The sequence below is a fragment of the Lemur catta genome, chromosome 3 (genome assembly GCF_020740605.2).
Source record: "Lemur catta isolate mLemCat1 chromosome 3, mLemCat1.pri, whole genome shotgun sequence".
Lineage (NCBI taxonomy): Eukaryota > Metazoa > Chordata > Mammalia > Primates > Lemuridae > Lemur > Lemur catta.
Window position 1 is genome coordinate 42,303,813 of NC_059130.1, and position 26,613 is coordinate 42,330,425.

Consider the following 26,613-nt stretch of genomic DNA (forward strand, 5'->3'; position numbering starts at 1 on the left):
ATGTCTAATGACTGATAATTGTGCTTCTCCTGTGTCCCTCCTGGTTCTTGGCAATATGAAAAAACAAAGCATAATCAAATAAGCAACAACTAATAACTGCAGTGTTTTACTTCATTTTATGTTTGTTAGGAAAGTAAAATAATTTACTTTATTATGTATTTATATTCATATGTAATCAATTTCCCACTGTTTCCAAATAGTTGGTGTCTATCTACCATCTATCTATCATTATCCAGAAGACACTTACAACTACTGTCCAAGGTTCAGAAAAGAGTGGTTTGTTTATGAATTAATTTATTCATAAATGTTGACCACGGCAGTTGATGTGTTTATTCAGAGTTTACAGGACTTGTACAAGTGTCTAAGTATATATTTACTGAATATTTTTAAAAACTAGGTTTAGAAATTTTCACAATATGTAAAGTTAAACAAGTCACCTATGAGAGTTCATTTAAGAGTTCATTTGAGAGTTCATTTAAAGTATTTTATATATTTTTTGAACTCCTGTTTACAATTTTCAAAGGTTTGAGTCTAAAGGAGCATACAAATGATTGATCTATGTACAATCAAAGTGCAAGACACTCTGAGGAACTGTAAAAGATATGTTCATGAAACAATGACGGGAGACCAGATAGATAGTCTACCACACCAAAGTGAAACTCAAAATCAATTAAGCTGGTCAAGAATTTTGAAGGAAAAGAAGTGCAGCCGTAAACGAGGAAAGCTAAATTCCATAGGTTAATCAATAGAAATACCAGATAAAATCAATGTGTAAGAGCATAGCATAAGAAATACATTATAATTATGACAACTGCAATACAAAATACTTAGGATAAAAGTTAAACACAATTCATTGCATATAACAATTTTATTAATAACTATTAAGTTCAGCTAAAAATAATTTATGTTATACCTTGTATAAACTAATAGGTATAGCTGAAATAAACACCTTTATATTTAAATATTGATGTCAGGCAATTATTTCTTTAAGATAATTTTCAGGACCTTACTGAACCAAATCACTGAGTCAAATATAAATATTGCCAAATTGTTATTCAGAGGATTGGTATGAGTTTACTTTTCTACCAATTACTTGTTTCCCATACCATCATCAACTATGGGTATTTTTTTAATTAAAAATCTTCCAATTTTTTAAGCAACAAAATTATATCATATTAATTTAATTTGTATTTTATTTCTAGTGAAGTTGAACACCTTTTGCATGTTTCCCAGACTTAAGTATTGGTTTTAGAAATTTCCTGCTTATGCCATCTATCCATCTTTCTAGTGAAATATTCATTTTCTCTTCTTAACCTACAGAAGCATTCATATATTCTAGCTATTCATATACCATATATGTTAAAACACTTTCCATTATTGGAAATTTGCTTTCTAAATAGCTCTGGTCTATTTGAGAGGCAAGGGCTATGGTTTAAATGTCCCTTCCAAAACTCATGTTGAAATTTAATTGCCATTATAGAGGTACCAAGAGGTAGGATCATTAAGAGGTGATTAGGCCATGGGGGCTCTGCCCTTGTGAATGGATTAATGTCATTTTATTGAGGGTGGGCTCATTATCTGGAGAGTGAGTTGTTATAAAAGCAAGTTCAGCCCTCTCCTGTTCTCACTTGCCCTTCTGCCTTTCACTGTGGGATGCCGCAGCATGAAGGCCCTTGCCAGATGCTGGCACCATGCTCTTGGACTTGCCAGCCTCCAAACCATGTGCCAAATAAATTCCTTTTCTTTATAAATTACCTAGTCTGTGGTATTCTGTTATAGCAACACAAAAAGGACTGAGATAGCAAGCAACCAGGTTATAGTTTATTTAGGCTCAGAGCAGCAAATCTGTACCTAGCCAACCTTACACACTCATTGGCTTTCAATGGCTCCTCAGTGTTCATCAAAGATAGAAGCCCCTCGTGTGCTCCTTATCCCCCGTAACCCCCATCTCTTCCCTCAGAAGTTCGTGCACTTTGTCAGTTTTCACACCTCTGAGCTGATAATTCTCAAATCTATATTTCTATCCTCAATTCACTCTACCCTATAAGCCAGTACTATGATTTCACTTGCCTGGCAGATCCTTTCACTAAGATTTCATTTACTCATCCACCCACTCAAATGCAAATTGTGCCTCTTGAGCATACCTACTGAATATGAAGTGTTGTGAAGTTTCATCATCTCAAATTCAAAGATTTCAAACCAAAGTTACCTGCTGCCCCACAAGCCATCCCTCCTTTTCTAATTTCCACTTTTTAAAAATTATCCCCAGCTTTCTGATGTTTTATCTCTAAGTGTCATGCCTCCTCTCTGTTACCACTACATGCAGTCAGAGTCTGTTAATTTTTCCTCTAGTGGCTCAAAAGTTAACTCTTTCCTTTTTTTACAGACAGCTGCCATTCTGGCCCCAGGCCTTACCATCTGGCACCTGTTTAACTGCCATCACCTTCTATTGGCCTCACTGGTTCCCATTTGTTTCCCACTTCAATTCATCTTGTACCCTGTGGTGGATTATTCTTCCTGCAGTGTAGCTCTGAAAATGTCACTCCTCTGCTAAAGGATCATGAGTGCTTGCTTCTGCCTATGGAACAAGCCCCAAATTCACCGGTCCCTCATTAGAGGCTTCTGATAAGCTGGATTCTACCTCTCCTGACTCATATCTCATTACTCTATTTCAGAAACACCATGTTTGTTTAGCACTGTTTCTGCACTATCCTCCACACAAGGCCTTTGTACACTTGCTTATCCAATTCTGTCTGATTATACCCCTTGCTTCTCTCTATTAGTCCAACCCTGTTAACCCAGCTCTTCAGGGCACAGCTCAAGTCTTTTCCAGGAAGCTGGCCCCAGCTGAAACCATAGTTTAGTTTTCTTAGAATTGAAGTAGACTTCACAGAGCACCCTCAAGGACCCTGAGCCTCAAAAGTGTTAAATTCTGTTCAACAAAAAAATTTATTCAACACTCATTATGCACTAAGCCCTGTGCTAGGAGCTGGAAACAAGGAAATAAATAGGTGTGATCCCTCCTTTCAAGGAGCTCTTGCCTATTGGAGGGGACAGATATATGAACATATCATTTCATTAAAATATGGGAAGTTCTAAGATGGAGTTGAACACAGTGCTATGAGAGTGAGAAAAGAGGGCATTTAGTCCAGGTGGCGGTTCAAGGAAAACTTCCTAGTACGGATATGATGTGATGAGAATGTTAAAAGATGAGCAAGAGTTATCAAGACAAAAAAAGGCAGGAAGGGAAATTGAGACAAAGGGAACAAAATAAACAAAGCCAGAGACATAAATAGTGGGAAGGGGATGAGGAAGCAGAAGCAGCCTAGTATTATTAGACTATAATGTTGTGAAACAATAACTGGTGAGAGAAGAGATGGGAAGTGATCAGAGGCTTGTAGGGTTTTGTAAACTATATTAAGAACTTCGTACTCTAATCTGTAAACAATGAGGAACCACAAAAAATGTTTAGGGAAGGAGATTAAAGTATTGAGTTTCTCTTTTAAAGAAAGTATTCTTTCCACATTAGAGAGACCGGATTTAAGGGAAACAAGTCAGGAGAAAGGTGACGACAATTACAGTGTTCCAGGCAGGAGATAATGAGTTGGCCAAGGACGTGATATCAGGGGTGGGGTGAAGACATAGTTGTAATACATAGTTATGAGCTTAAAACCATTAGTTGTTGCTGATTGCCTAGATGTAGAAGGTTCAGGGAAATGAGAAGTTATACATATTAATAACTCCTCAGTCTCTGGTTTGGGCAATGGGGTGGTGGTGCCAGTAATTAAGCCAGAAACAACAGAGCCATAGTATGTTGTTGGGGGATCAGTGGTGAGGACTGGAGGTGGTGAACACAGAATAACAGTTAAGACATTTTCAGATATGTTCACTTTGAGATTCCCATGAGACATGTGAGACTAAAGATCACATATGAGGTCAAGGTTAAAGATTCAGTTTGGTACTGACCATCATTCCACTGTTAGAGAAAACAGTGATAGTGATGAGATTCCCCAAACAAAGTCTGTAAAGAGAGAAATGAAGACTTTGGGCCAAGGATAGAACCCTGGGGCATACAAGTAGTTTATGGATACACAGAAAAGGAAGAGCCCATAAAGATCAGAAAGGAATGACTGAAGAAGTGGTAGGAATGTCAGGGCAGATGAGAGCCAAGAAAGTAAACCAGAGAGTTTTAAGATGGAGTGGAGATAAGGACTGAGAAAGCATCGTTGGGTTCAGCAATACAAAGTTCACCGGTGACCTTTAGAAATGAGTGTGGGCTCCAAACTGCAATAAGTTGAAGAGTAAATGAATTACAGTCGTGAAGTTTACCCTAGAAGGAAAGGCTAAGAATTAGAGTGTAAGCAGAGGAAATGCAGTGCCAAGAAATAGCTGCCTAAGGCTAAAGGAATAAAGATTACAGAGGTGCACAGTGAACTCGGGTCTTTATTTAATTCTTTGCTTTAGACAGAACAACAAAAAAGTAGTCTTCAAATATACAGTCCAGTCCTCAAATAGCTCTTTTAGACACAATACCAGAAAAGGAATAGTCTCATGAATTGCCTTTGGTAGAGTCCTATGGACAATTTTGAATACAGGAAAATTATGAAGTTTCTGTTCTGACTGGGAACCAGAGGTGCATGGAACTGGCTCCTCTCTTCCCGCGGTCAGGTGCCTCCTGGAATCCTTAAATAACTCAGTTTTGCTGCTTTCAGGGAAGCCGAGCACCGTTTTTGTGAGGAGTCACTGCACCACCACGCGGCCACTCTTGGGAATAGCACTTTTCTCAACTTCCTCTTACAGCCGCTACTGGGTTCAGAGAAAAGTGTTCTGCACTCAAAGAGCCTTTAGAGACGCTCCTCATTTTGCAGATGAGGACAGCATAGATGACTTGCCCAATTTTTCTAAATATCTTTTTATTTTAACTTACTTATGGATATATTATGAATATGAGTGACTACCTGTATGAAAAGCAGACAACAAAAAACACACAAAATCTTTCAGTTTTTCATTTAAACCCAAGGGTCAGGTGCTCTGTCCTAAGTCCAGACCACTGGTGAAATGCAGGAACATGCAGAGACCACTGCTTCTGAACTAATCTTTAGCAACAACCATCTTGCCAAGCTAACTTGATGTTTTTGTTAAATTTGAGCCATTTCAAAAACTTTTTTTTAAGGTAAGTAGTTCGGATGAAATGGTGAAATAGGAAGGACGCCTGCTAAAGATTAATCCTAAGGTGATAATTTGAATACGTGTATTATCTTGAGATATAAAAATCAATTCTATAATATCTTTTTGTCATTTTCTCTCTTTTTTTCTCTTCATCATTTTTTTCTGACAATAAAAGTAACAGATGTCATTAAAGAAAACATGGAGATTTTAACTGGGGGCAAGGGCATAGAAATCACTTAATCTCCCATAACCCGGCAGTAATTTTTCTTAATATTTTGGCACTTTCAATCCCTTCCAAATGCTTTAAATTAAAGATACCAAACTCGTCATTTTATTTATTCCACTAAATTAGTTGAGAGTTTTTACGAAAAGGATTTCTCATATTTACAGAAATTATTTCATTCTTCACTCACATTCTTCACCCACATAACCAAAAACAGCTGTCAACTCTGGGACTTTAAACAAATGTCAAACAGTTAAAACATCAAAGTTAACTAGGTTTGGGCCACTTTTGTCCGAGGTGGCATCTTCAGCCAGGCTGTTCACTTGTTCATTAATGCTTTCCTTAATTATTTCTGAAAACCCCTAGGGCATTGGCCACTCCCTGCATCCTTTGATCTGCCTGTCCAAAGATGTTTTCACTGGATTCTAGATCATTTGGAATGGGAGCACCATAAATCGGCAAAACTAGAACACTCTAAGCTTTGAAATTGTTTCAAATCAAGGCAGTGGACTCCTTCTGAATGCCATGCTAATAGTAGTAATATCAATAATGGTGATGGTAACAGCTATGAAGCTTTTACAATACAGGGGTTTTACAAACCTCTCATTTAATCATCTTAACAAGCCAACCTCACAAAAGAAGTTCTGTTAAGTCATGGCCCCACTTCATACAGCTAATATTCAGACAGAATAACCTCTGCCCTAAACCCTGGAATTGTGTCAGCTTCAGCACCCAGAATCCTGTAACTCAAAACATTTTCCAGATACTCGATGCTTAGCCAGCCCCAGGTTTTCTGATTCTTTTCAAACTATATCAATGTGATTACAACACAGTGTACTGGGTAATATTTTGAAAATTTATACCTGTTTCTCTTTTTTGCCCTTTTTGAATAGGTCAGCCTAAGGAGCCGATTTCTGGGGAAATACTAGGATATTTTACAAAAGGGATGCAAAGAGGAAAAACAAGCTAATATTCAGCTTCTGAAATATAAAATAGAATTATTCAGAGGACACTATGCCACTGTCCTGAAAGGGAATTTTTCTAAACTCTTTTATTACCCCACGTCAAGAACCCAACTCACAGAGTGTGGAGGTGATGGAGCCCAGGCCTCCGACGGCAAGTTCCCTATGAGGCTTGCTGCTCAAAGATATGGCTCTGGAAATAAAAGGAAAGCCCCCTCCACCGTGTTTTTCTTAATAAAAGAGAGAAAGTTGGAAGGCAGGAGAGCAAGACTGTTGGTCATGTGTGCCCCAACTGCCCCATTCCAGATTTTGGTCCCCAAAGCCGGGGCACATTAGTGTTAACACTGAGGGCAAGAAGGGTTGCTCGTGGCAACCCACTGGGGCACATGGGGAATGACTACCGCAACCTGCTGTATGACCATAGCAACTAGGAAGCCCAGCGTGGAGGGTGTCTCTTAAACTCAGCTCCCCAAAGCAACCCTTGGGTCCCAGGGGGTATCAGGGGTGAATCAAGATCCAGCAGAACGGCCGTGATTCTGCAGTGGCAGTGGTCTTATTGCAGAGGCTGAGACAGACCTGCGAGCCAGTGCATTAGCAAGAGGACACGCTGGAAAGCCCAGGGCCTGCAGCCATTGGGAGCCAAGTTTAAGACAGACCAGCCACAGGGACACTACCAGGTTCTGAGCAGGCCAGGAGAAAAATCGGGCAACAAGATACCAGTCACTGACTTCACAACAAAATGCCAGCCAGGCAAACAGCAGCCAGGTAAACATGAACATCACCTGGGCTTCAGAGGGCATGGGGCCCAAAGATCCCTCCCTTCAGAATTCCTCATCCAGATGTCTGGAGACCATCTCTGAGGGAACTTAGGAGGAAAGGACAGCAAACAGAGAAAGGAGTTTTTTCCCTAGAGAGACTAAGCACTACTTAAAGGAATGCATTAAATTATCATATTGAACTAGTTTAAACCAGGATGAACAGTAGGAATTAGGAATTTTTTTTTCTACCTAATAGCCAATAGATGGGTCATTCTTAAGAAGATCAATTCAGCTCTAAACAAAAGAGAGATATTATTTTTTCAGAGGTTCCTGATGAATGTGGCAGATTCTATATATATGCATCTATTTTTACTTTTTTCTTTTTCTTTTTTTTTTTTTTTTTTTGAGACAGAGTGCCGCTCTGTTGCCTGGGCTAGAGTGCTGTGGCATCAGCATCCCTCACAGCAACCTCAGGCTCCTGGGCTCAAGCAATTCTTCTGCCTCAGCCTCCCTAGTAGCTGGGACTACAGGCATGCACCACCATGCCCAGCTAATTTTTCTATATATTTTTAGCTGTGCAGATCATTTCTTTCTATTTTTAGTAGAGATGAGGTCTCGCTATTGCTCAGGCTGGTCTTGAACTCCTGACCTCGAGCGATCCTCCAGCCTCGGCCTCCCAGAGTGCTAGGATTACAGGCATGAGCCACCACACCTGGCTTTACTTTTTCTAAAACCAGAACTACAGTAAAGGAAGCTTTCAAATGACACAAACCCACAAGAATGGGAAGAACAGGAGAAGACATTAAAGCAACACAATATGGAAGCTAGAAACAGAAGGACAAGTAACAATGAACTTAGCAGTGTTGAGAAAGCTGAATCTCATCTGGACAGTGGACAAAGCTGAGAAGAACCAACCCAATTAACACCACATAGTCTTTAAAGGGTTCAGGAACTGGAGGCCCCAGGGTCTCTGGAACTGAAGGTGCAAGGGCTGTCTGGAGGAACGAGGAAGACCAAGGGAGCACTAGTCCAGCAGCAGTTAGAATCCCTAGATTCCCTGTCATTTCCACATTTCCACTTCTCCACCTTGGTAGAAGCCTGAAGATTTATTCTCTGAAAAGAGCAACACAGACGGTTTCTGGATCTAGGGTAGAGCTGTGGGCACAGATACCTGACCCCACATGGGGAGAGAGGGACTGTGCATAGTGAATAGTGAATACACCAAGCTTTGACCATCTTTCCTAACTCTGCTTCCAGAACACTGGCAGGAAGACCCCTTCCCCTCCAGGAAGGAAGTTGAAATCCAGCCAACCAGTCTGAATTGATGCAATATGGCACAAGAGACAGATATGATGAGGGCCACCTTCACTAAGACCCTCGCCTCAACTGAGCCATCTTTTTAACTTGAGTATAGAATGTGCTAGTGAGTCAGGTACAAACTCTTACCTGTCCTTGGCTTGTCCTGACCTTGTGCTGATTGGCCTTCCTCCATTCTCCCTCATACCCCTCAGCCTAGGCCCTCTGAGGACATTTCTTTCATACCAAAGAGTCGCCCTCCTTTGCATACTCCTGAGGGCTACAGAGAGGGGGCGGTGAGACAAGGAGCAGAAGATACAAAGCAGCCACTCAGTTTGGCAACCTTTATCTCAAGTGGCCAGAGTCCGGTCCATCCTACAGCCCAGCCAGATGTCTCAGCTGTGCTGACCCCTGTGTTTTTTGCTCACAGTCTTGCCCACTGACTTCCCCTCACCCCACGGGGCTCTTATAAACTCTCAGGAAAACTGAACCCGAAGTTTATCATCTCTCAGGAGCAGTCATGGGACAGGGGCAATGTTACACTTTCTACACACAGCTAGACCTGTGGTTATCACTCGAAGTTCCAAAAGCTACATGATATACTTTTTAGGGATTCATACATGAGTGGTAAACTATAAACCTTAGTTGCCACAAGAAAGTAAAGATAAGAAAAAGTAAAGGTGTTCAGATCACACCTGGTCTAGCCCAAGCGCACACAGCCCTAAGTGACACCGAAGACTCGGGTAACACTCTGGGTAAACAATGGCACAAACAGCACCTCTCTAGGGCCATTCTAAAAGAGAGTAAAATGAAGAAGTAAGAGGTCTTCTCCCCCACATTACATAGACCCCCGACTCACTCTGCCATCTCAGTGCTCGCAGGGTACCAGCTGTGTTGCCCGAAAGGAATGGGGGGGGGGTTAAATAATAGCTTAGATCTTGTGAAAACTAGACAGCCTTTCCCAAAGTGTGCTCCTCAGCACGCCAGGCCCAAGAGATGCTACACAATAAAAGAAAAGCCAGTGTTCCCAGAGGCTTGAGTGGCCTTATGTCTGCAGTGCAGGAGCAGGGGAGGACTGGAGAATGCACGTGTGCTGACGGACTCCCAGAGAAACCTGCGCAGCCTTGTCGAATCCAGCGCCCCCCACGGCCGGCCGCAGAAGCCCCCTGGCGCCCGCCCCCGCCCACTGTCGGGGTCTGCAGTGCCCAGGACGCGTCTGCACACTGGGAGGAAACAGTTTATCCAAGATCCCTCTCAGCCCAGCAAAAACATTTAGTTTAAACTTAAGCAAAAATGAAAGTTCAGATGGAAAGTCCTCTTGTGCATTGAAATGTTGGGAGGAAGATATGAAGGCCTTGGAATACGAGAAAACAAAACCGAGAAACGTTCCCCCCCCCCTTGGTTTCACAGAGTAACGAGCGGAAACCGAAACCAACAGACACTTCTATTGACAAGTTCGCCTTCTGAAGCCTTATAACCCAGAAAGAGTCTCAAATTATTTAAAACAAGCAAGAGATTTCCCGTCACAAAGCTGAGGGCCAAACAAGTCTGTCAGACTCCTGAAGGGACACGGCAGACTGAAGGGCACAGGTCACCGCAGAAACACTGAAAAGAAAGCGGGCGAAGAGGCGACACGCCTCCTCCCCCACTTTCTCCGAGGCTGTGAAGTCTGCTACTTGCCACATGAGTGACAACAAGGACCTGGCCAGGTCCAATATACCGAAAAATGGGGGAAGTGACACTGGGTGACATTCTCCATGACAGCGATGAGTAATTGTGTCAAAAAGTGCGTGGTCTACTACCCCTACCAACTTTAGCATGACACCTCCCCCACCGAAACAGTGAGCCAGCAACAAATAGCAAATGTCACAGAAAACAAATCTCTTACAGTGGGGTCCCCCTCAGCTGAGGCTTGGGAGGGAGGAGGCCAGCTGAGAACACGGAAGTCACGAAAAGTCACACCACGTGTCCCCCTTTAGTGTTTTTATACACAGGCACCAGGATTGAGCATCCCCATGTGCCAAGTTCTCTGCTGAGTTTCTTCTTAAAATACTTTATATCATTTAAATGAACACCAAAGGCCCCATAATCAGCTTAGTTAATAATGGGAGCATTAGAAACCAGAGGGGGCAAAAGGGGGGGAGATGGACATTATATACATACACATGAACACACACAAACTCCCATTGCCAATCTATTCTTTTATAAATTAAAAGGAACTTTAGAGCAAGCAGTCCGTTCAAGCAAGCCTGCCTTGCCCTAGTACCAGCAGAAAAGGGATGTTTATGTGCTAAAGACAGATGAGCAATTAGGGCTTTCTTCTAGCATTCCCGCCATGCCCCATGGATGGTACCACACCTTATTTCCCCTGCTGCTCCTGCTCTGAGTCACACTGCACAGCTCTGGTCCGTGCACCCTTAGTGTGGGCATCTCAGCCAAACATCGTGCCCTAGAGACAGCAAAGTTATAGCTGCTGTTCAGATTTTGTCAGGTCAGGGGTCTTTTAACTCAAGAGTTACTACACTATGGGATTAACAAGGCTATCCCTGGGATAATCTTTCCATCTTCACCACCCTCAGCAACACCACAATCCTTCCCTTGTTCCCAAACTGTCTGAGTGCACAAGCAAAGAGAAACGAGTTAGAGGAAAAAGATGAATTCTATTCTCACATTGTTTGAGTGCCCAGAATACATATCTGTGAACAAATAATTATTGTTAAATGAAAACAGCAGTATTCTTCTAGGAGGTAAGATGTCTGGAAAATCACTTGAAAACTTGGTCAAGTTTTTCACATTTCTGTAAATAGGTGAGAGAAAAAGATGGGACCCATGAATGGGTTTCAGTGGGACGGGTCCATCGGTTCTGGTCTTGTTATTTCTCTGTGTGTTCTAATGAACTCCTCGGGTGTAATGAATTAGGAATCTATAGGTTGTGTATTTTATTCTTACAGGGTATTTTCTCCCACAAATACCTTGATGCACATGAGTGCGAGGATACTGCTACATTACAGAACCATGTGATAAGAAAATGATACCCTTGAATAAAATAGAAATCTTGAAAGAACTGTAACAGGAATCAATACTAGGTACCCTTTGTCTTTCTCCCTTGACAGTCATTTACCAGACTTTATAACCTAACAAGTCCATGCTTTTAGCTTCACTTAATATAGTCCAAGAGTCAAAGGCATAGCCTCATCTTTCCTTGTCACCATAACCTAGTGGCTCTTTTTCTCCCAGTTTTTATCCATTTCCATGATTTGACCTTCTATTATTTTCTCAAACATTCCTTCAAAACTCAGTGTTATCACACTTTTCTCCTTTCTTTGCATTTTTTCAATGTCCCCATATTTTGCTCCTACCCTGAACATGTCCCCTCCCTGCCTGTTCATTCCATCTTTATTTCATATTCTCACTCTTACTCATCCAATTGAACATTTCTATTTGCCTTTCTCATGGGATTACCCATATTTTTTCTTTACTTTCTTCTTTCCATCTTCTTCACACCTCCTGCCCTTTTTTGAAACCTTGTCCCCTTCTAGAATTCCACTTCCTTACTCTACTCTCTAGGTTACTCTTATATTTCTGCCCCTCTCAAATTATATAAAGCTTGACTTCTGCATTCTTACTTGGAAAGAAAATACCGTAATTCTTAAATGCCTGTTACTCATATCCTTGGATTTTATCACAGACCCTTTCTGGTTTCTTGAAGAGTTGGCTTATTTATTTATTTATATATTTTTTGAGAGAAGGTCTCACTCTGTTGCCCAGACTAGAGTGCAGTGGCATGATCATATCTCACTGCAACCTCAAACTCCTGGGCTCAAGCAATCCTCCTGGCTGTCTCCCAAGTAGCTGGGATTATAGTTATATACCACCATGCCTGGATAATTTTCTAAATTTTTGTAGAGACAGGGTTTCACTATGTTGTCCGGGCTGGTTTTAAACTCCTGGCCTCAAGCAATCCTCCTGCGTCGGCCTGCCAAAGTTCTGGGATTACAGGCATGAGTCTCCACACCCAGCCTCTTCTAGAGCTTTTATAGAGCAACATTGGCATATAACAGAAACTCCTTGTTCAAAAAGCTTCTTTCTTTCACCTATTCTACATATTGTATGTAGCCTCACAGATCTTGACATCTGTGGTTAATTAGTATGGATCCAAAATGTGTGGGCTGGCCTGTGAATAATGTCTTGTTAGAAGAAATAGAGGTACAATAGATGAAGAATAACCTATATTTTCCTTTTCTTATTGACCACATCACTGCATACTTTAACTATACATGGTCTCTCAGATTGCATTTTCTATTCTCTCACCCTGACTTTAACCATAAATTTCTTGAGGAAAGGGTCTGTGTCATGTGGGAGAAAAAAACCCTAATATCTATTAAGTATTTACTATGTGCCATGCAATATACTATGTGCTTTAACTCATTTTACACTGACAAGAATCCTAGGAAGCTTACATTGCTGTTCCCATTTTAGGAATGAGGAACTCAGGCTACAGAAAATTTAAATATTTTGTTCCAGATCCTCTGGACAGAAAGTGGGGAAACTGGGAAACTCAACCTTAGATTGATCTGACTCTCTACCATCCTAGACTTCCTACCTGCATAGGACCTACCCGAGTTTTAAACATATGGTAGGTACTCAGAGAATACAAACTGGCTAACTTAGCAATTAAGAAAGATAGCATTATAGCCAAGTGCAAAATATCTCTCCTCTCAGCTCAGGTTTTGTTATTGACCCAAACCTTGCTTGTTACGCCCACTGTCTTTTCCCTCTCACCCCTGGCATGTGAGCCTGCTATTCCCTTGTTTCCCTTATATTACAGTTCCCATTTGAAAAGTCCCTACCCAGAACCCCATGACCTTAAAATCTCTAGACTTCTATGACAGTCATACAACTAGTAATTTTTATATGTGCATGTGAAAGGCAGATCTCTCCTGTGTACCTTGTTTCTCCCATTGCATCTAGTACAGCATACTGCACCAATTATCATCATCATCATCTTCTTCTTCTTCTTCTTCTTGATCTGGGTGATAGTTATCATCACTATTTGACCTGTCTGGCACCTCCCTGGAAAAGCCCTATTTATAAGATATGTCATTTGACCTCACCCAGAGCACACACAGTGAGGAAAGTAAGGGCATTTGTTGAAAACAATGTGGTAATTATTTAACATTGCAGTGGCCTGTGGCATTGATACCAGTTGGGGCAAAAAGAAGCTGGTCAGAAAACTTAATGGGAAATAAGGAATAAGGATAAGGAATCTGAAGAATATGAAGACCTTCTTATTCTTTCTCAGGCATGCACAAAACCTCAAATGCAAACATCCTTCTAGATCCCCATGAATATGTTGGAGCTTTTCAAAAGAGCCCTATATACTTCTGAGGAATAAGGTGTCTATAGGTCCTCATATTCTTCCTATTCTTAATGCTTAAACTTCTGAAGAACAAGATGTCTATTTTGGAGGTTTTGTGCATGCCTGAGCAAGATATAAAAAGGTCCTAAGTGGCTGAACTAGAAGCTCTTCCCAAACAGGAAGGAATGGCTAAGCCAGAGTTGTAAGCTTCCAGAGTGTTGTAAGCTTCCAGAGTGTTGAAAGCCTGCCCCAACACACACACACAGCCTCTCAGTCCATGGTGGGAGACTTATTAATAAAAAACATTTAAGAAAATTTCTGTCCAATCCTTAGCTGATCACTAAGCTAAACAAGAAGAGATTTTAGTGACTTCATATCACAAATAATGCAGCCTTTACATGATTAATCTAGGGAAGTTAAACAAATACCAGCAGCAAAAGCAACAAACAGGAACAACAACAACCACAACAACAAACCTGGGGAAAGGGGAAGTCTGATTTCCAGAATTTCTATATTATATTATTTTAAATGTTCTGTATTCATCAAAGAAATTAAAATACACACAAAGAAACAGTAAAGTATGGCCTAAGCATGGGCACACACACAGATATACAAGCAGTCAACAGAAAACGTACCTAATAAAGGCCAGATGTTGGACTTGTAGACAAAGACTTTCAATCAGCTATTACAAATATGTTCAAAAAACTAAAGAAAACCATACTTAAGATTTAAAGTATTGCTATGGTTTGAATATGATTCCTCACCAAATCTCATGTTGAAATGTAATCTCCAAAGTGGTGATGTTGACATGTGGGGCCTAGCGGGAGGTGTAAGTCATGGGGGCAGATCTTTCATGAATAGATTAATGCCCTCCCTTGGCAGGAGGAGAGTGAGTTCTCACTCTATTAGTCTCCAGGGGTGCTGGTTGTTAAAAAGAGCTTAGCTACCCCTAATCTCTCTTGCTTCCTGTCTTGCCATGTGACCCCTCCATATACCAGCTCCCCTTCACCTACCACTATGAGTGGAAGCAGCCTAAGGCCCTCACCAGATGCCCAAACTTGAACTTTCCAGCCATCAGAATAATTAAAATAAAAATTTTTTCTTTATAAATTACCCAGCCTCAGATACTCCTTTATAGCAACAAAAAATGGATTAAAACAGTATGATAATGATTTCTAACCAAATAGTAAATAACAGTAAAGCTATAAAAATTATTGGGGGATGGGAATGGGGAAGAATCACATAGAAATTCAGGAGTTGAAAAGTACTTAATGACTGAAATAAAAAATTCACTATCAGGGCTCAACAACAGATTTGAACTGCAGAAGATAGAATCTAAAAACTTGAGATGGGTAAATTGAGATTGAGATTGTCCAGTCTGAGAAACAGAAAGAAAAAATCTTGAAGAAAAATGAACAGAGTCTAAGAGTCCTGTGGAACACCATCAAGCATTCCAATATACACATAATGGGAATCCCACAAGGAGAGGAAAGAGAGAAAAGAACATAAAGAATATTTGAAGAAATAAGATGAAACCATTAATCTTCACATCAAAAAATGCAATAAACTTTGACTAGAATAAACTCAAAGTGGTACACATCTACACACATCATAGTCAGACTGTTAAAAGAGAAAGAGAGAATCTCAAAAGCAGCCAGAAAAAAATGACTCATCACAAACAAAGGATTTTCAATGAAATGAACTGACTTAAAATCAGAAACTAAGGAGGCCAAAAAGTGGTGGGATGACACAAAGTGTGGAAAGGAAAAGAATCTCACACAAGAATTCTATACCTAGCAAAACTGTCTTTCAAAAATGAAGGAGAAATTTAGATCTTCTCAGATAAACGAAAATTAAACAAAGTAATTACCTTACCAGCAAATCAACCCTACAAGAAATAGTAAAGGGAATCTTTTGTGCTGAATTAAAGGACACTAGACAGTAACTTGAATCCACACAAAGAAGTAAAGAGTCTAAGTAAAGTTAACTACATAGGTAAGTATAAAAGACAGTATGTGATATGGTGATTTATTATATATATATATATATATATATATAGTCTTTAAAACTATTTTCAAGCCCTTTAAAACCTAGGAGTCTCCAAAATGAGAAGTGTCTCTTTTGTTTGCTAATGAGATGAATAATGATTGAGGGCTCCTGGGTAGCCTCAGGGTGGGGTCCAGTTCCCAGAGGAACCAACCCTGTGATGAGAGGGCTGGAACTCTCAGCCCCACCCCAGAACTCTGGAGAGGAGAGATGGTCCGGAACGTGAGTTAATGAGAAATTGTTAATGATTTAATCAATTATGTGTGCATAATTAAGCCTTCATAAAAACTCAAAAGAGGAGCTTCATGATAGCTGGACACATAGAGGTTTCTGGAGGGTGGCACACCTGGGGAGGGCATGGGAATTCTGCATCCCTCCCCCAGTACTTCACTCTATGCATCTCTTCATCTCAGCTTCTATGACTGAAGGGCATAAATGATCTTGACACCTGAAATACCCATGATGTCCTGGGTGATGTCACAGAAATGTTCTAATGGAGATGGCAGTGCCCAGTAGAATTCTCTAATAAAGTGAAAATAGTTTATAGAGGATTATGCTACCTGTGAATGCAAGGAGGAGATACTCATAAGCAGGGAGTCTCTTTTCCTCTAAGACTGACTCTGGAACTGTCAGAGGAGCTGCTGGATTCTGTACCCTATAAACAGCTCTCAACCAACCAATGAAGGCTGCTTAGTTTTGAGATGGCATTTCCAAAATAAATAGACAATATCCTATTTGGAAAGATGCCACTCTGATCAAAGAATGTAAAAACACAGCTCAATGAGCTAAATTACTTGCTGTTTTTCTAACAGTGGTAAAGCCCCTATGTTTGGGTTTTTACTGACTCATGGGCCAATGGGCTGGCCACATGGTCAGGCAGAATGACCTTGTAAAGGGATGCCTGCATAGAGCATGGCCCTATGTAAATTTAATGGATGCATTAAATAGGACATGTGGATGCCCATCCCAGGAGCTCCTTTTCAGTTTGGAAGGTGACTGAAATCGAGAAGCAAATATTCCCGTGTGCTCCCTTGAGGTGGCCACTTGGGTCCATAAAATGAATAGATATGGGGGTACTATAGCAGTGCAGAGATGGCCTGAATCTAGACATGTTCCTTTTGCACCCTCTGAGGTACCTAATGTCAATAAGAATGGTTTTCTGTGCCAGCAAAAGAGACAGAAACTGCCAATGGCTATGTAGCAGATTCCTTATTGGGAAGCCCAGAACATAGCTGAAAAGTGAGACTGATGCTGATTGCCCAGGGAGGTGGGGGGCTACAAATGAGTCTTGATAGGAATAAACACAGACTCTGAAGTGGGCTTTGCTTACCCAGTGAAAGATGCAAGTGCTTATAGTACCACAAAAAAAAGAACAAAATATATTGTATGCCCTTAGATGGCCAGTTGCCATTTCTTCAGACCAAGGAACACAATGTACAACCCATAATATCCAGCAATGGGCAAAGAGATATCCTCCTCAGAGTAATAGTTTAATAGAAAAAGTAGGGCAATAGAAACATTGGTTGTCTAAAAGAGAGGGAGATGAAAGCATGAAGGTCTGGCTTACTTACCTTCACAAGTGTGTGCTCACATTCAACATGAATGGGACTAAAGGAATGTTTCCACTAGATTTTCCTCTGTTTTTCTGGTTGATCTGGGGAAGATGGAGTGAACTAAAATAAAATCCTAAGTCCCCCACTGACTGAACAGACCCCCTCTTGGCCAAGGGAACTCCAGAGAAACCTTAAAACTGAGTTCCCAGCCATGATGGCATGGGGGGGAGGGTCAGACACACCTCATTATACCTCCTCCCTTGCTAACGGCTATCAGGCTTTTTTCCTAAGGGCTAAACAGAAACCAGTCTCATGGTCTATTCCTCCCTGCCTGCAGTTTTGGCACTACAACTAACCACCATTCTTTCTTGAGTGAATGGTCTAAGAGACCACCAACACTCCTTCCTGATAAGAGACCATCAACCATGGTTGTGGTTTAACCAGTCTACAGGGCATGCTCAGAGAGTCTTTTGTGTCTTTGTTTCACCTTTTGACATAAAAGGGCCCTCATTTTCTGAACATGGACCCCATAAAGGGGCATAAAACTTGATTGCAAATGCACATTTCCTTTTGTAAATATTCATAACTCCTCCTATAGCTTGTTAAATATGTATATTTGGCCATCCTGCTCAGTAAAAATTCCTGTTCCCATTGTTCCTGCTTCAAAGCACGTGTTGTTCCTGGCTTCTGGCTCTGCTTTCCAGCCTGTCAGAATGGCTACCCACCTTGCAAGACTTTATGAGAAATAAAGCTCTCCTTTCCAAATTCATGAACCTTGTCAATTTCTTCAGTTAACAGGGGAGTGGGGAAGTTGCTGGTATGACTATGCAATTCTTGCCAAGGGTGGAGTACCCTGGTATAATTATACTTTCTACTCTTTTTCTTTCTTTCTTCCCCACATGACCTCAAAGTTTTTCCTCTTTCTCCCATCTAATGCAGTGGTCCTAGGACCAGGGCAACTACAAGTGCTGGAAGCAGGGATGATTCCCAAGCAAGAAACTATTACTATGCTTTTAAACCTCATGCCAGAATTCCTAAAGGCCTGATGGAAGTGGTTTGTGTAAAATTGTGGTTAACAATGAATACAGCTATATTACCTGGTGGCAAAAATGGCCCACTAGTTCTACACTTATGTAACCTTACCCTTCTGAATGGGAATAGACTGAGGGAGAGGCACTTCCAAGACTAGTATTGCTGTCTGCAATCTAGACCAGCACAGTGGCAATTCCAATGTCCCTTCTGAAAGTGAAAAAGTTTGGATATTTATGGAAAGAAGGAGGAATAATAGCTAAAAGTAAATAAATACATGGGTGACAAATTCAGGGAAATTCAATATTACATTAACACTTCAAAAGAGGCTCAGAGCAAGAGATGACATTATCTCTTAGCTCAATTACGCCAGATGCCTGAAAGACTGAAGCTATATGTTTGTCAAGACCACTCCTGCTTTTGAACCTGACGAGATTGAATGGAAGCCTGTAAACCTGAGTGGCCTCGCCCTGGGAGATATTCATAAAATATGATAAACTCAACTAATTATTAATGTCTGAATAAGATCCTAGTAATGCACCAGTATCTTTTGAGTTGTATACCCTTTTGATGTAAGGGATCTGAGTTGAAAGATACATATATTTTTTTTTCGAAATATATATATTGTGAAATATATATATTTGGTCTTCATCCTTGTTTCCTGGCATAGAACTACTAAAATCTCCAAGGTGATGTCTTTTTGTATGCTCTTGATTGACGGATGGTTGGCAGCTCCTAGGCAGCTTTAGGATGGTGGCTGGTCACCAGAAAGACCAAGGCAAAATTAAAGGGTTGAGACTTTTAGCCACATCTTCCAACATACAGGGAGGGAAGGAGGCTGAAGGTTAAGTTGATCCCCAATGGCCACTGATTTAATCAATCATGTCTATGTAATGAAGTATCCATGAAAGGCCCAAAAGGACAGCTTTCAGAGAGCTCCTGGATAGCTGAACATGTGGAGGTTCCTCAAGGGTAGTGCACTCAGAGTGGGCCTGGAAGCTGGAACCCTCTTCCCCCACACCTTGCCCTATGCATCTCTTCACCTATATCAATTATAATATCCATTGTAATAAAGCCATAAATGTGGGGGGAAAAACACACAATGCAATGAGGTTCAGAGAACTTAGAGGTGCTGGGAAGGTAGCATGCCTGAAGAGGGTACGGAAGTTCTATGCCCCTTCCCACATACCTTGCCATATGCATTTCTTCCATCTGGCTATTCCTGAATTGTATCATGTTATAACAAAACAATAATCTAGCAAGTAAATTTTTTTTCTGAGTTCTGTGAGCTATTCTAGCAAATGGTTGAACGCAAAGAGGGGGTTGTGGGAATCTCAGATTCATAGCTGATTGGCCAGAACCACAACCTGAACTTGCAACTGGTATCTGAAGGGAACACAGTCCTGTGGAACTGAACCATTTGAATAACGGGATCTGAGACTGACTCCAGATGGCTAGTGTCAGAATTGAAGTGGACTATAGGATACACAAGAGAATTGAATTGAATTAAATTGTTGTGAGAAAAACTCCAAACATCTGCTGTCAAAGTGTCTTGGAAGTATTGAGTGCTGTGAGTGACAGTATAGAGAAAACAGTTTGTTTTTCCAATACAGAGTATAAATGTATTTTTGTTTATTACTTTCTTTTTCCCCCCATCTGATTTAAAATAAATCTGCATAAAGCAATAATTATACAACTATGTTGAGGGGCTTATGATATAAAATATGTAATTCGTATGACAATAATAGCACAAAGTAGGGAGGAGATAACAGAACAATAGTGAAGCAAGTTTTAACTAGATTATCTGAAGTTAAAAAGTTAATTGTAAGCCCCAGGGAAACCTTTCAGAAAATAACCTGAAAATATATGGTCAAAGAAACAAGGGAAATACAATGGTATACTAGACAATAACATATATAAAACAAAGAGCAAAATCATAAACGTAAGTCCTGCCTTGTCAGTAGTTTCATTGAATATAAATGGATTAAATATTCTAATGAAAAGGCAGATATTGGAAGAAGGAATAAAAAAAGACCCAACTGAACAAGAGACACAGTTTAGATTCAAAAACACAAATAGTTTGAAAGTAAATTAGTTGAAAAAATATAACATGCAAACAGTAGCTAAAAAGAGCTATAATGATATACTAATATCAGACAAAATATGCTAAGTAAAAAAAATGTTACTAGAGACAAAGATGGAGTTTTAATAAAAATAAGAGTGTCAATCCATCAGGAATATATAACGATTATAAACATAGATGCAGCTAACAACACAATACAATAAGCAAAATACAATGTACAAAAACTTAATTGAAGGGAGAAATAAAAAATTCAATAGTAGTAGTTGAACATTTCAATACACTCTTTTTAGTAATGGATATATCAACCAGACAAAAGGACAAGAAATTGGAAGACTTTAATAATAGTATAAACCAACTATATCTATCAAACATCTATAGAACGCTACTTCCCTCCTCTCCCTCCAACATCAATAGCAGAATACATATTTTTCTCAATTTCACGTGGAACATTCTCCAGGATAGATCATAAGATAGGCTATAAAAACCAATCTCAATAAATTTAAAAAATTGAAAATATACAAAGTATGTTTTCTGACTAAGGGAAGAAATTGGTTTTTATACTCACAGAACTTCTGACACCAAATGTGTGGGTTTTCTGCACAAAACAATTCTCCAGTTCTCTGTGGACACCAATTGGGTGTCCTGTAATTCAATCCAATTCTGACACTATGTACCTGAAGTTAGCATCAGATCCCAGGAGTAAAAGAGCTCAGCCCCACAAGACTGAACCCCCTTCAGCCACCAATTGCAAGTCCCAGGCCTCCTGTCCTGTAAATTGGAGGTTCTCACAAGCCCCTCGTCAGGATTGATCATTTGCTTGAATGGCTCACAGAACTCAGGGAAACTATTTATTTACTAGGTTACTTATTTATTATAAAATGCAATGACTCATGAGCAGCCAGATGGAAAAGACACTCACAGCAAGGTATTTGGGAAAGGGCATAGAGCCTCCATGCCCTCCAGGCACACCACTGTCCCAGCACCCTCCACATGTTTACCAACTGGGAAGCTCTCCAAATTCTGTCCTTTTAAGCTTTTATATAGAGGCTATATTGACTAAATCATTATCCATTTCTCATTAACTCACCCACCAGCTCCCCTCCCCTTCCCAGAGGAGGCAGGTGGGGATGAAAGTTCCAACACTCTAATCACTTGGTTGGTTCCCCTGGAAATAGCCCCATTCTCCAAGAGTCACCTCATTAGCATAAATGCAGATACGGTTAAAAGGGGCTTATTATGAGTAACAAAATGTGTTCCTCTCATCCCTACCACTCAGAAAATTCCAAAGGTTTTAGGCACTCTGTGACTAACTAGAGACAAAGACCAAATATATATTTCTTATTATATCACAATAGCACCCTGACCATATAGAATGAAATTAAAAATCAATGACAAAAGAAAATTTGATAAAATAACAATATGTGGAAATTAAACAGTGCTTTTTAAAATAATAAATAGGTTTCAAAAAACAAAGATAATTAAGGACCATGTTGAGGTGGAAAAAAAATAAAACACAAAATTTGTGGGATACAGCTGAAGCCATGTTCAGGGAGAATTTATAGCTGTAAGTCCCTATATTAAAAAAAGAAAAAAAGACAGCATCAATAATCTAACCTTTTACCTTAAGAAACTAGGAAAGAAAAGCAAGCTACATGCAAAGCACAGAGAAGGAAGAAAATACTGAAGGTTAGAGTAGAAATAAAACATTTGGGAATGATACCAATTGGATATCAGACTGAGATGGGGGTGGGGGGTGGGGGGAGGGGATGGGTGTATGCCTACATGATGAGCGCATTGCGCACCATCTGGGGAATGGTCATGCTTGAAGGTGCTGACTTAGGGAGGTGGGGGGTGGAGGGAGGGGATGGAGGTATAACTACATGGTGAGTGCCAGGTGCACTGTCTGGGAATGGACACGCTTGAAGCTCTGACTCAGGGGGATGGGCGGGACATGGGTAATATATATAACCTGAACTTTTGTACCCCCATAATAAGCTGAAATAAAAAAAAATTAAAGAAAAATACAAAAGAAAAAAATAGAGAATAGGAAAACAACAGAAAAGCTCAACAAAACCCAAAATAAATTCTGTTAAATTAAGTTCAGCCTAATGCTGTCTCCTTACACATTTTAAGTTCAGCCTAAAGATTTCTCCTTACATAATGAACTGTAACCTAACTGGATGTGTACACAGACTATAACCTACTCATGTATCAATCACCAAGTTTTGACAATCAAAGGCGACCAACTGTTCAAACAATGTTCAAATAAGACAAAAACTGAATTTTTCCATTTTCTGTACATAACTTCCTTTTTCTGTCCACAAATCCTCTCCATCCATGCAAAAGCACAGAGTCACTCTAAACTTATTCTTGTTCGGGGGCTGTCTGATTGGCGAATCATTCTTTACTCAATTAAATTCTATTAAATTTAATTTGTATAAGGTTTTTCTTTTAACAGTTCTATAAAAAGATCAACAAAGTGACTATATCTAGTTAGACTGACCAAGAAAAAAAGATAAGATTCAAATTACAAAAATCATAAATGAGAGAATATCATTACTAATTTTACTGAAATAAAGGATAACAGGGAAATACTGGGAACAAGTGTATGCTCTCAAATTAGATAACTTTAATGAAATGGGAGAAATTCTCAGAAAGACAGAAACTACAGAAACTAACTCAAGAAGGAATTGAAAATCTGAATGGTCTGTGACAAAGAAAGGCATCAAATTAGTAATCTTAAAATGTCACTCCAAATTAAAAAAAAAAAAAACCCAGGCCTGAATGGCTGAATGGCTTTACTGGTGAAATTTATAAAATGTTTAAGGAAGAATTAATACCAATCAGTCATAAGTTCTTCCAAAAGATAGAAAATGAGGGAAAACTTTCCAACTTATTCTATGAAGCCAGTGTTACCCTAAAATCAAAACCAGACAAATCAAACATCACAAATCAAAGAAACATCACAAATAAAGAAAGCTGTAGACTAATATCCTCCATAACATAGAATCAGAAATATTCAACACAATACTAGCAAACTAAATCTAACAACAAATAAAAATGATTTTACACCATTAAGAGGCAGGATTTATCCCAGAAATGCAAAGTTGGCTTAACAAACAAAAATTATTCAATATAACACATTATTTTAATAGAATAAACAACAGAAACCAGATGATCATCTCGAATGATGAAGAAAAGCATTTGAAACATTCAACAAATTATGAATAGAAGGGCACTACTTTGACCTGATAAAGGCCATCTATGAAAAACCTACAGGTGATGTCATAATGGTGAGGCTGAATGCTTTACTCCTAAGATCAGGAATAAAACAAAGACATTTCTTCTCATCACTTCTATCCCACAGTGCACTAGAAATTCTGTAAAGGCAGTCTGGAAAGAAAAACAAATGACAAGAATCTAGATTAGAAAAGAAAGTAAATCTCTATTTGCAGATAACATAATCTTATATATAGAAAATTCTAGGGTACCTCTGAAAAGACTATTAGAATGTATAAAGGAGTTCAGCAAATTTTCAGGATACAAGATAAATATACAAAAAATCAAAGGGCTATTATACATAACAATAAGCAACCTGAAAGGGAAATTAACAAAAAAAATTCTATTTATGATAGCATCAAAAACAATAAAATATTAAGTATTTAACAAAAGAAGTGTAAGACATTAAATGACAAAACATTGTTGAAATCCATTAAAAAATATAAAAATGAAGACACCCCATGTTCATGGATCAGAAGACTTGATATTGTTAATATGAGAATATTCCCCAAATTAATTTACATATTTAATACCATGCCTAACAACAACAACAAAAGCCTTTTGGGGAATATTCTCATCAAAGATTTCTTTTTGTTGTTATGTTGGACCCTCACCTCACAAAATTAATTCAGAATGGATAATTATAGAGGTAAATGCAATAGCTAAAACCATAGTAGTATTAAAAGAAAACAAATTACCTGGGATTCATTCCTAGATATGACTCTAAAACCATGAGAAACAAAAGAAAAAATGGATAAATCAGGCTTCATCAAAATTTAAAACATATGTGCTCCAGAAGACCCCATCAAGTAAATGAAAAGACAACAGGAAATGGGAGAAAATATCTTCAAGTCATTATCTAATAAGGAATTTGTATTCAGAATATGAAAAGAACTCTTACAACTCAACACTAAAAAGCCAAATAACCCAATCAAAATGATATGAATAATATTTCTCCACAGAACATATACAAATGGCCAATAAGCACATAAAGCGATGTTCAGCTTTAATCATTAAGAAAATGCAAATCAAAACCATAATGAGATACCATTTCATTTCCAGTAGAAAATAAAAGCAAAAAGAAAATAAGAAGCATGGCAAGGATTAGAGGAACTGAAACACTCATACGTTTGGTGGGTTTGTAAAGTGGTTCAGCCATTTTGGAAAATTGTTTGGTAGTCCCCCAAAATATTAAACATAGAATTACCATATGATCCAGCAATTCTGCTTCTAGGTATATACCAAGGAGAAATAAAAACATATAACATGAAAACTTGTATAAGAATGAATGTTCATAGCACCGTTATTCATTACAGTCAAAAAGTAGAAACAACTCAAACGTCTATTACCTAATGAATGGAAAAACAAAATGCGATATAGCTATACAATGGAATATTTTTCAGCAACTAAAAAGAAATGAAGTACTGACACATGCTACAACATGGATGAACCTTGAAAACAATACTAAGTGAAAGAAGCCAGTCATGAAACCATACATATTGTATGATTCCACATACACAAAATGTCCAGAATACATGAATCCATAAGGACAGAAAGCAGATGTGTTCTTTCCAAGGATTGAGGGGAGAGGGAAATGGGAAGTGACTGCTAACAGGTACAGGGTTTTGGGGGGAGGAGTGATAAAATTGTTCTAGAATTTGATAGAAGTGATGATTGTACAACTCCATAAATATATTAAAAACCACAGAATTGTACACTTCAAAAAGATGAATTTTTATGGCACATAAATATCTCATTAAAGCTATTATTGAAGAGCAGATTAGGAAAAGAATAACAGGCAAAAAGGACCAAGCTGCCTCCTCACTAGTGCCCCATTTGTCTCCCTGTGTTCCCTGAGCTGCCTCCTCCCCACACTTCCTCAGTCAGGCTATTCTTCCCTTCCTCTCTCTCTGACCTTTCCCCTCCTATCTCACTCACTCTAACTCTCCTGTAATTCTCAGCCTGGCTCAGACTGGGATTTGAAGGCCCTCTGCTTCACCCCCTTGCTGTGCATATGAGGACTCTACATCACAGAGAGGAGAGGTGACTGCCCAAGGCTATAGAGTTAAGGAGTCATAGAGCCCAGGGATTTGCAATGAGCAGTGTTCTCTCTAGGGCCCTTCGGTGTCTCCTTTCACTTGTTAAGGAAAAGGGCCTGCTATAGAATCTTAGGAACTCCTGGGATTGTCCACCTTCACTGGGACTTCCTAACCCACAGGTTAACCTGTGGACCTTTGACCTAGAATTCCTTCTTCCTGGGCTCTCTCTTCCTCTCTTCCCAGTCCCCCATTACATTACTTTCTTCTCCCCAGACCTCTCTTCTACTCCTTACCCTCCCCAACTTTCTCTTTCCTCTGACTCTAGCAGCTTCCCTCTGAACCCTCCCTCCTCCCCTTTTACCCACACATCCCCTCCAGCAGTCACTGCTGACGCAGCATCCCCAGGGCCCACCACCTCAATCTGGGTATAAAACAAGAATATACGGGCAGTTTGGGCCATGCAATAGAATTAAAGTCATTCACCAAATTTCCTTACAGGATATACTCTGGATAAAAGTAGCAAGTAACTCTTTGATATTCATTGTTGGCTTCTGAAGCTTCTTTATTCTCTGCACATGTCTCATCTTTAGTTTAACATCCACAAGTAATGTGAAGAGTATCTAACAAGCTTTGTTAAGCATAAGAAATTAACTGACACTTAGACCAGGAAGATGAACATTTTGCATTATAACACACACACACACACACACACACACACACACACTCTCTCTGTCTTTCTCCAATAACTAATATTACTGTAATTTTTTTCCCATGAATGACCTTTCCTCTTACAATTATGAGGTTTTCCTAAGAACTG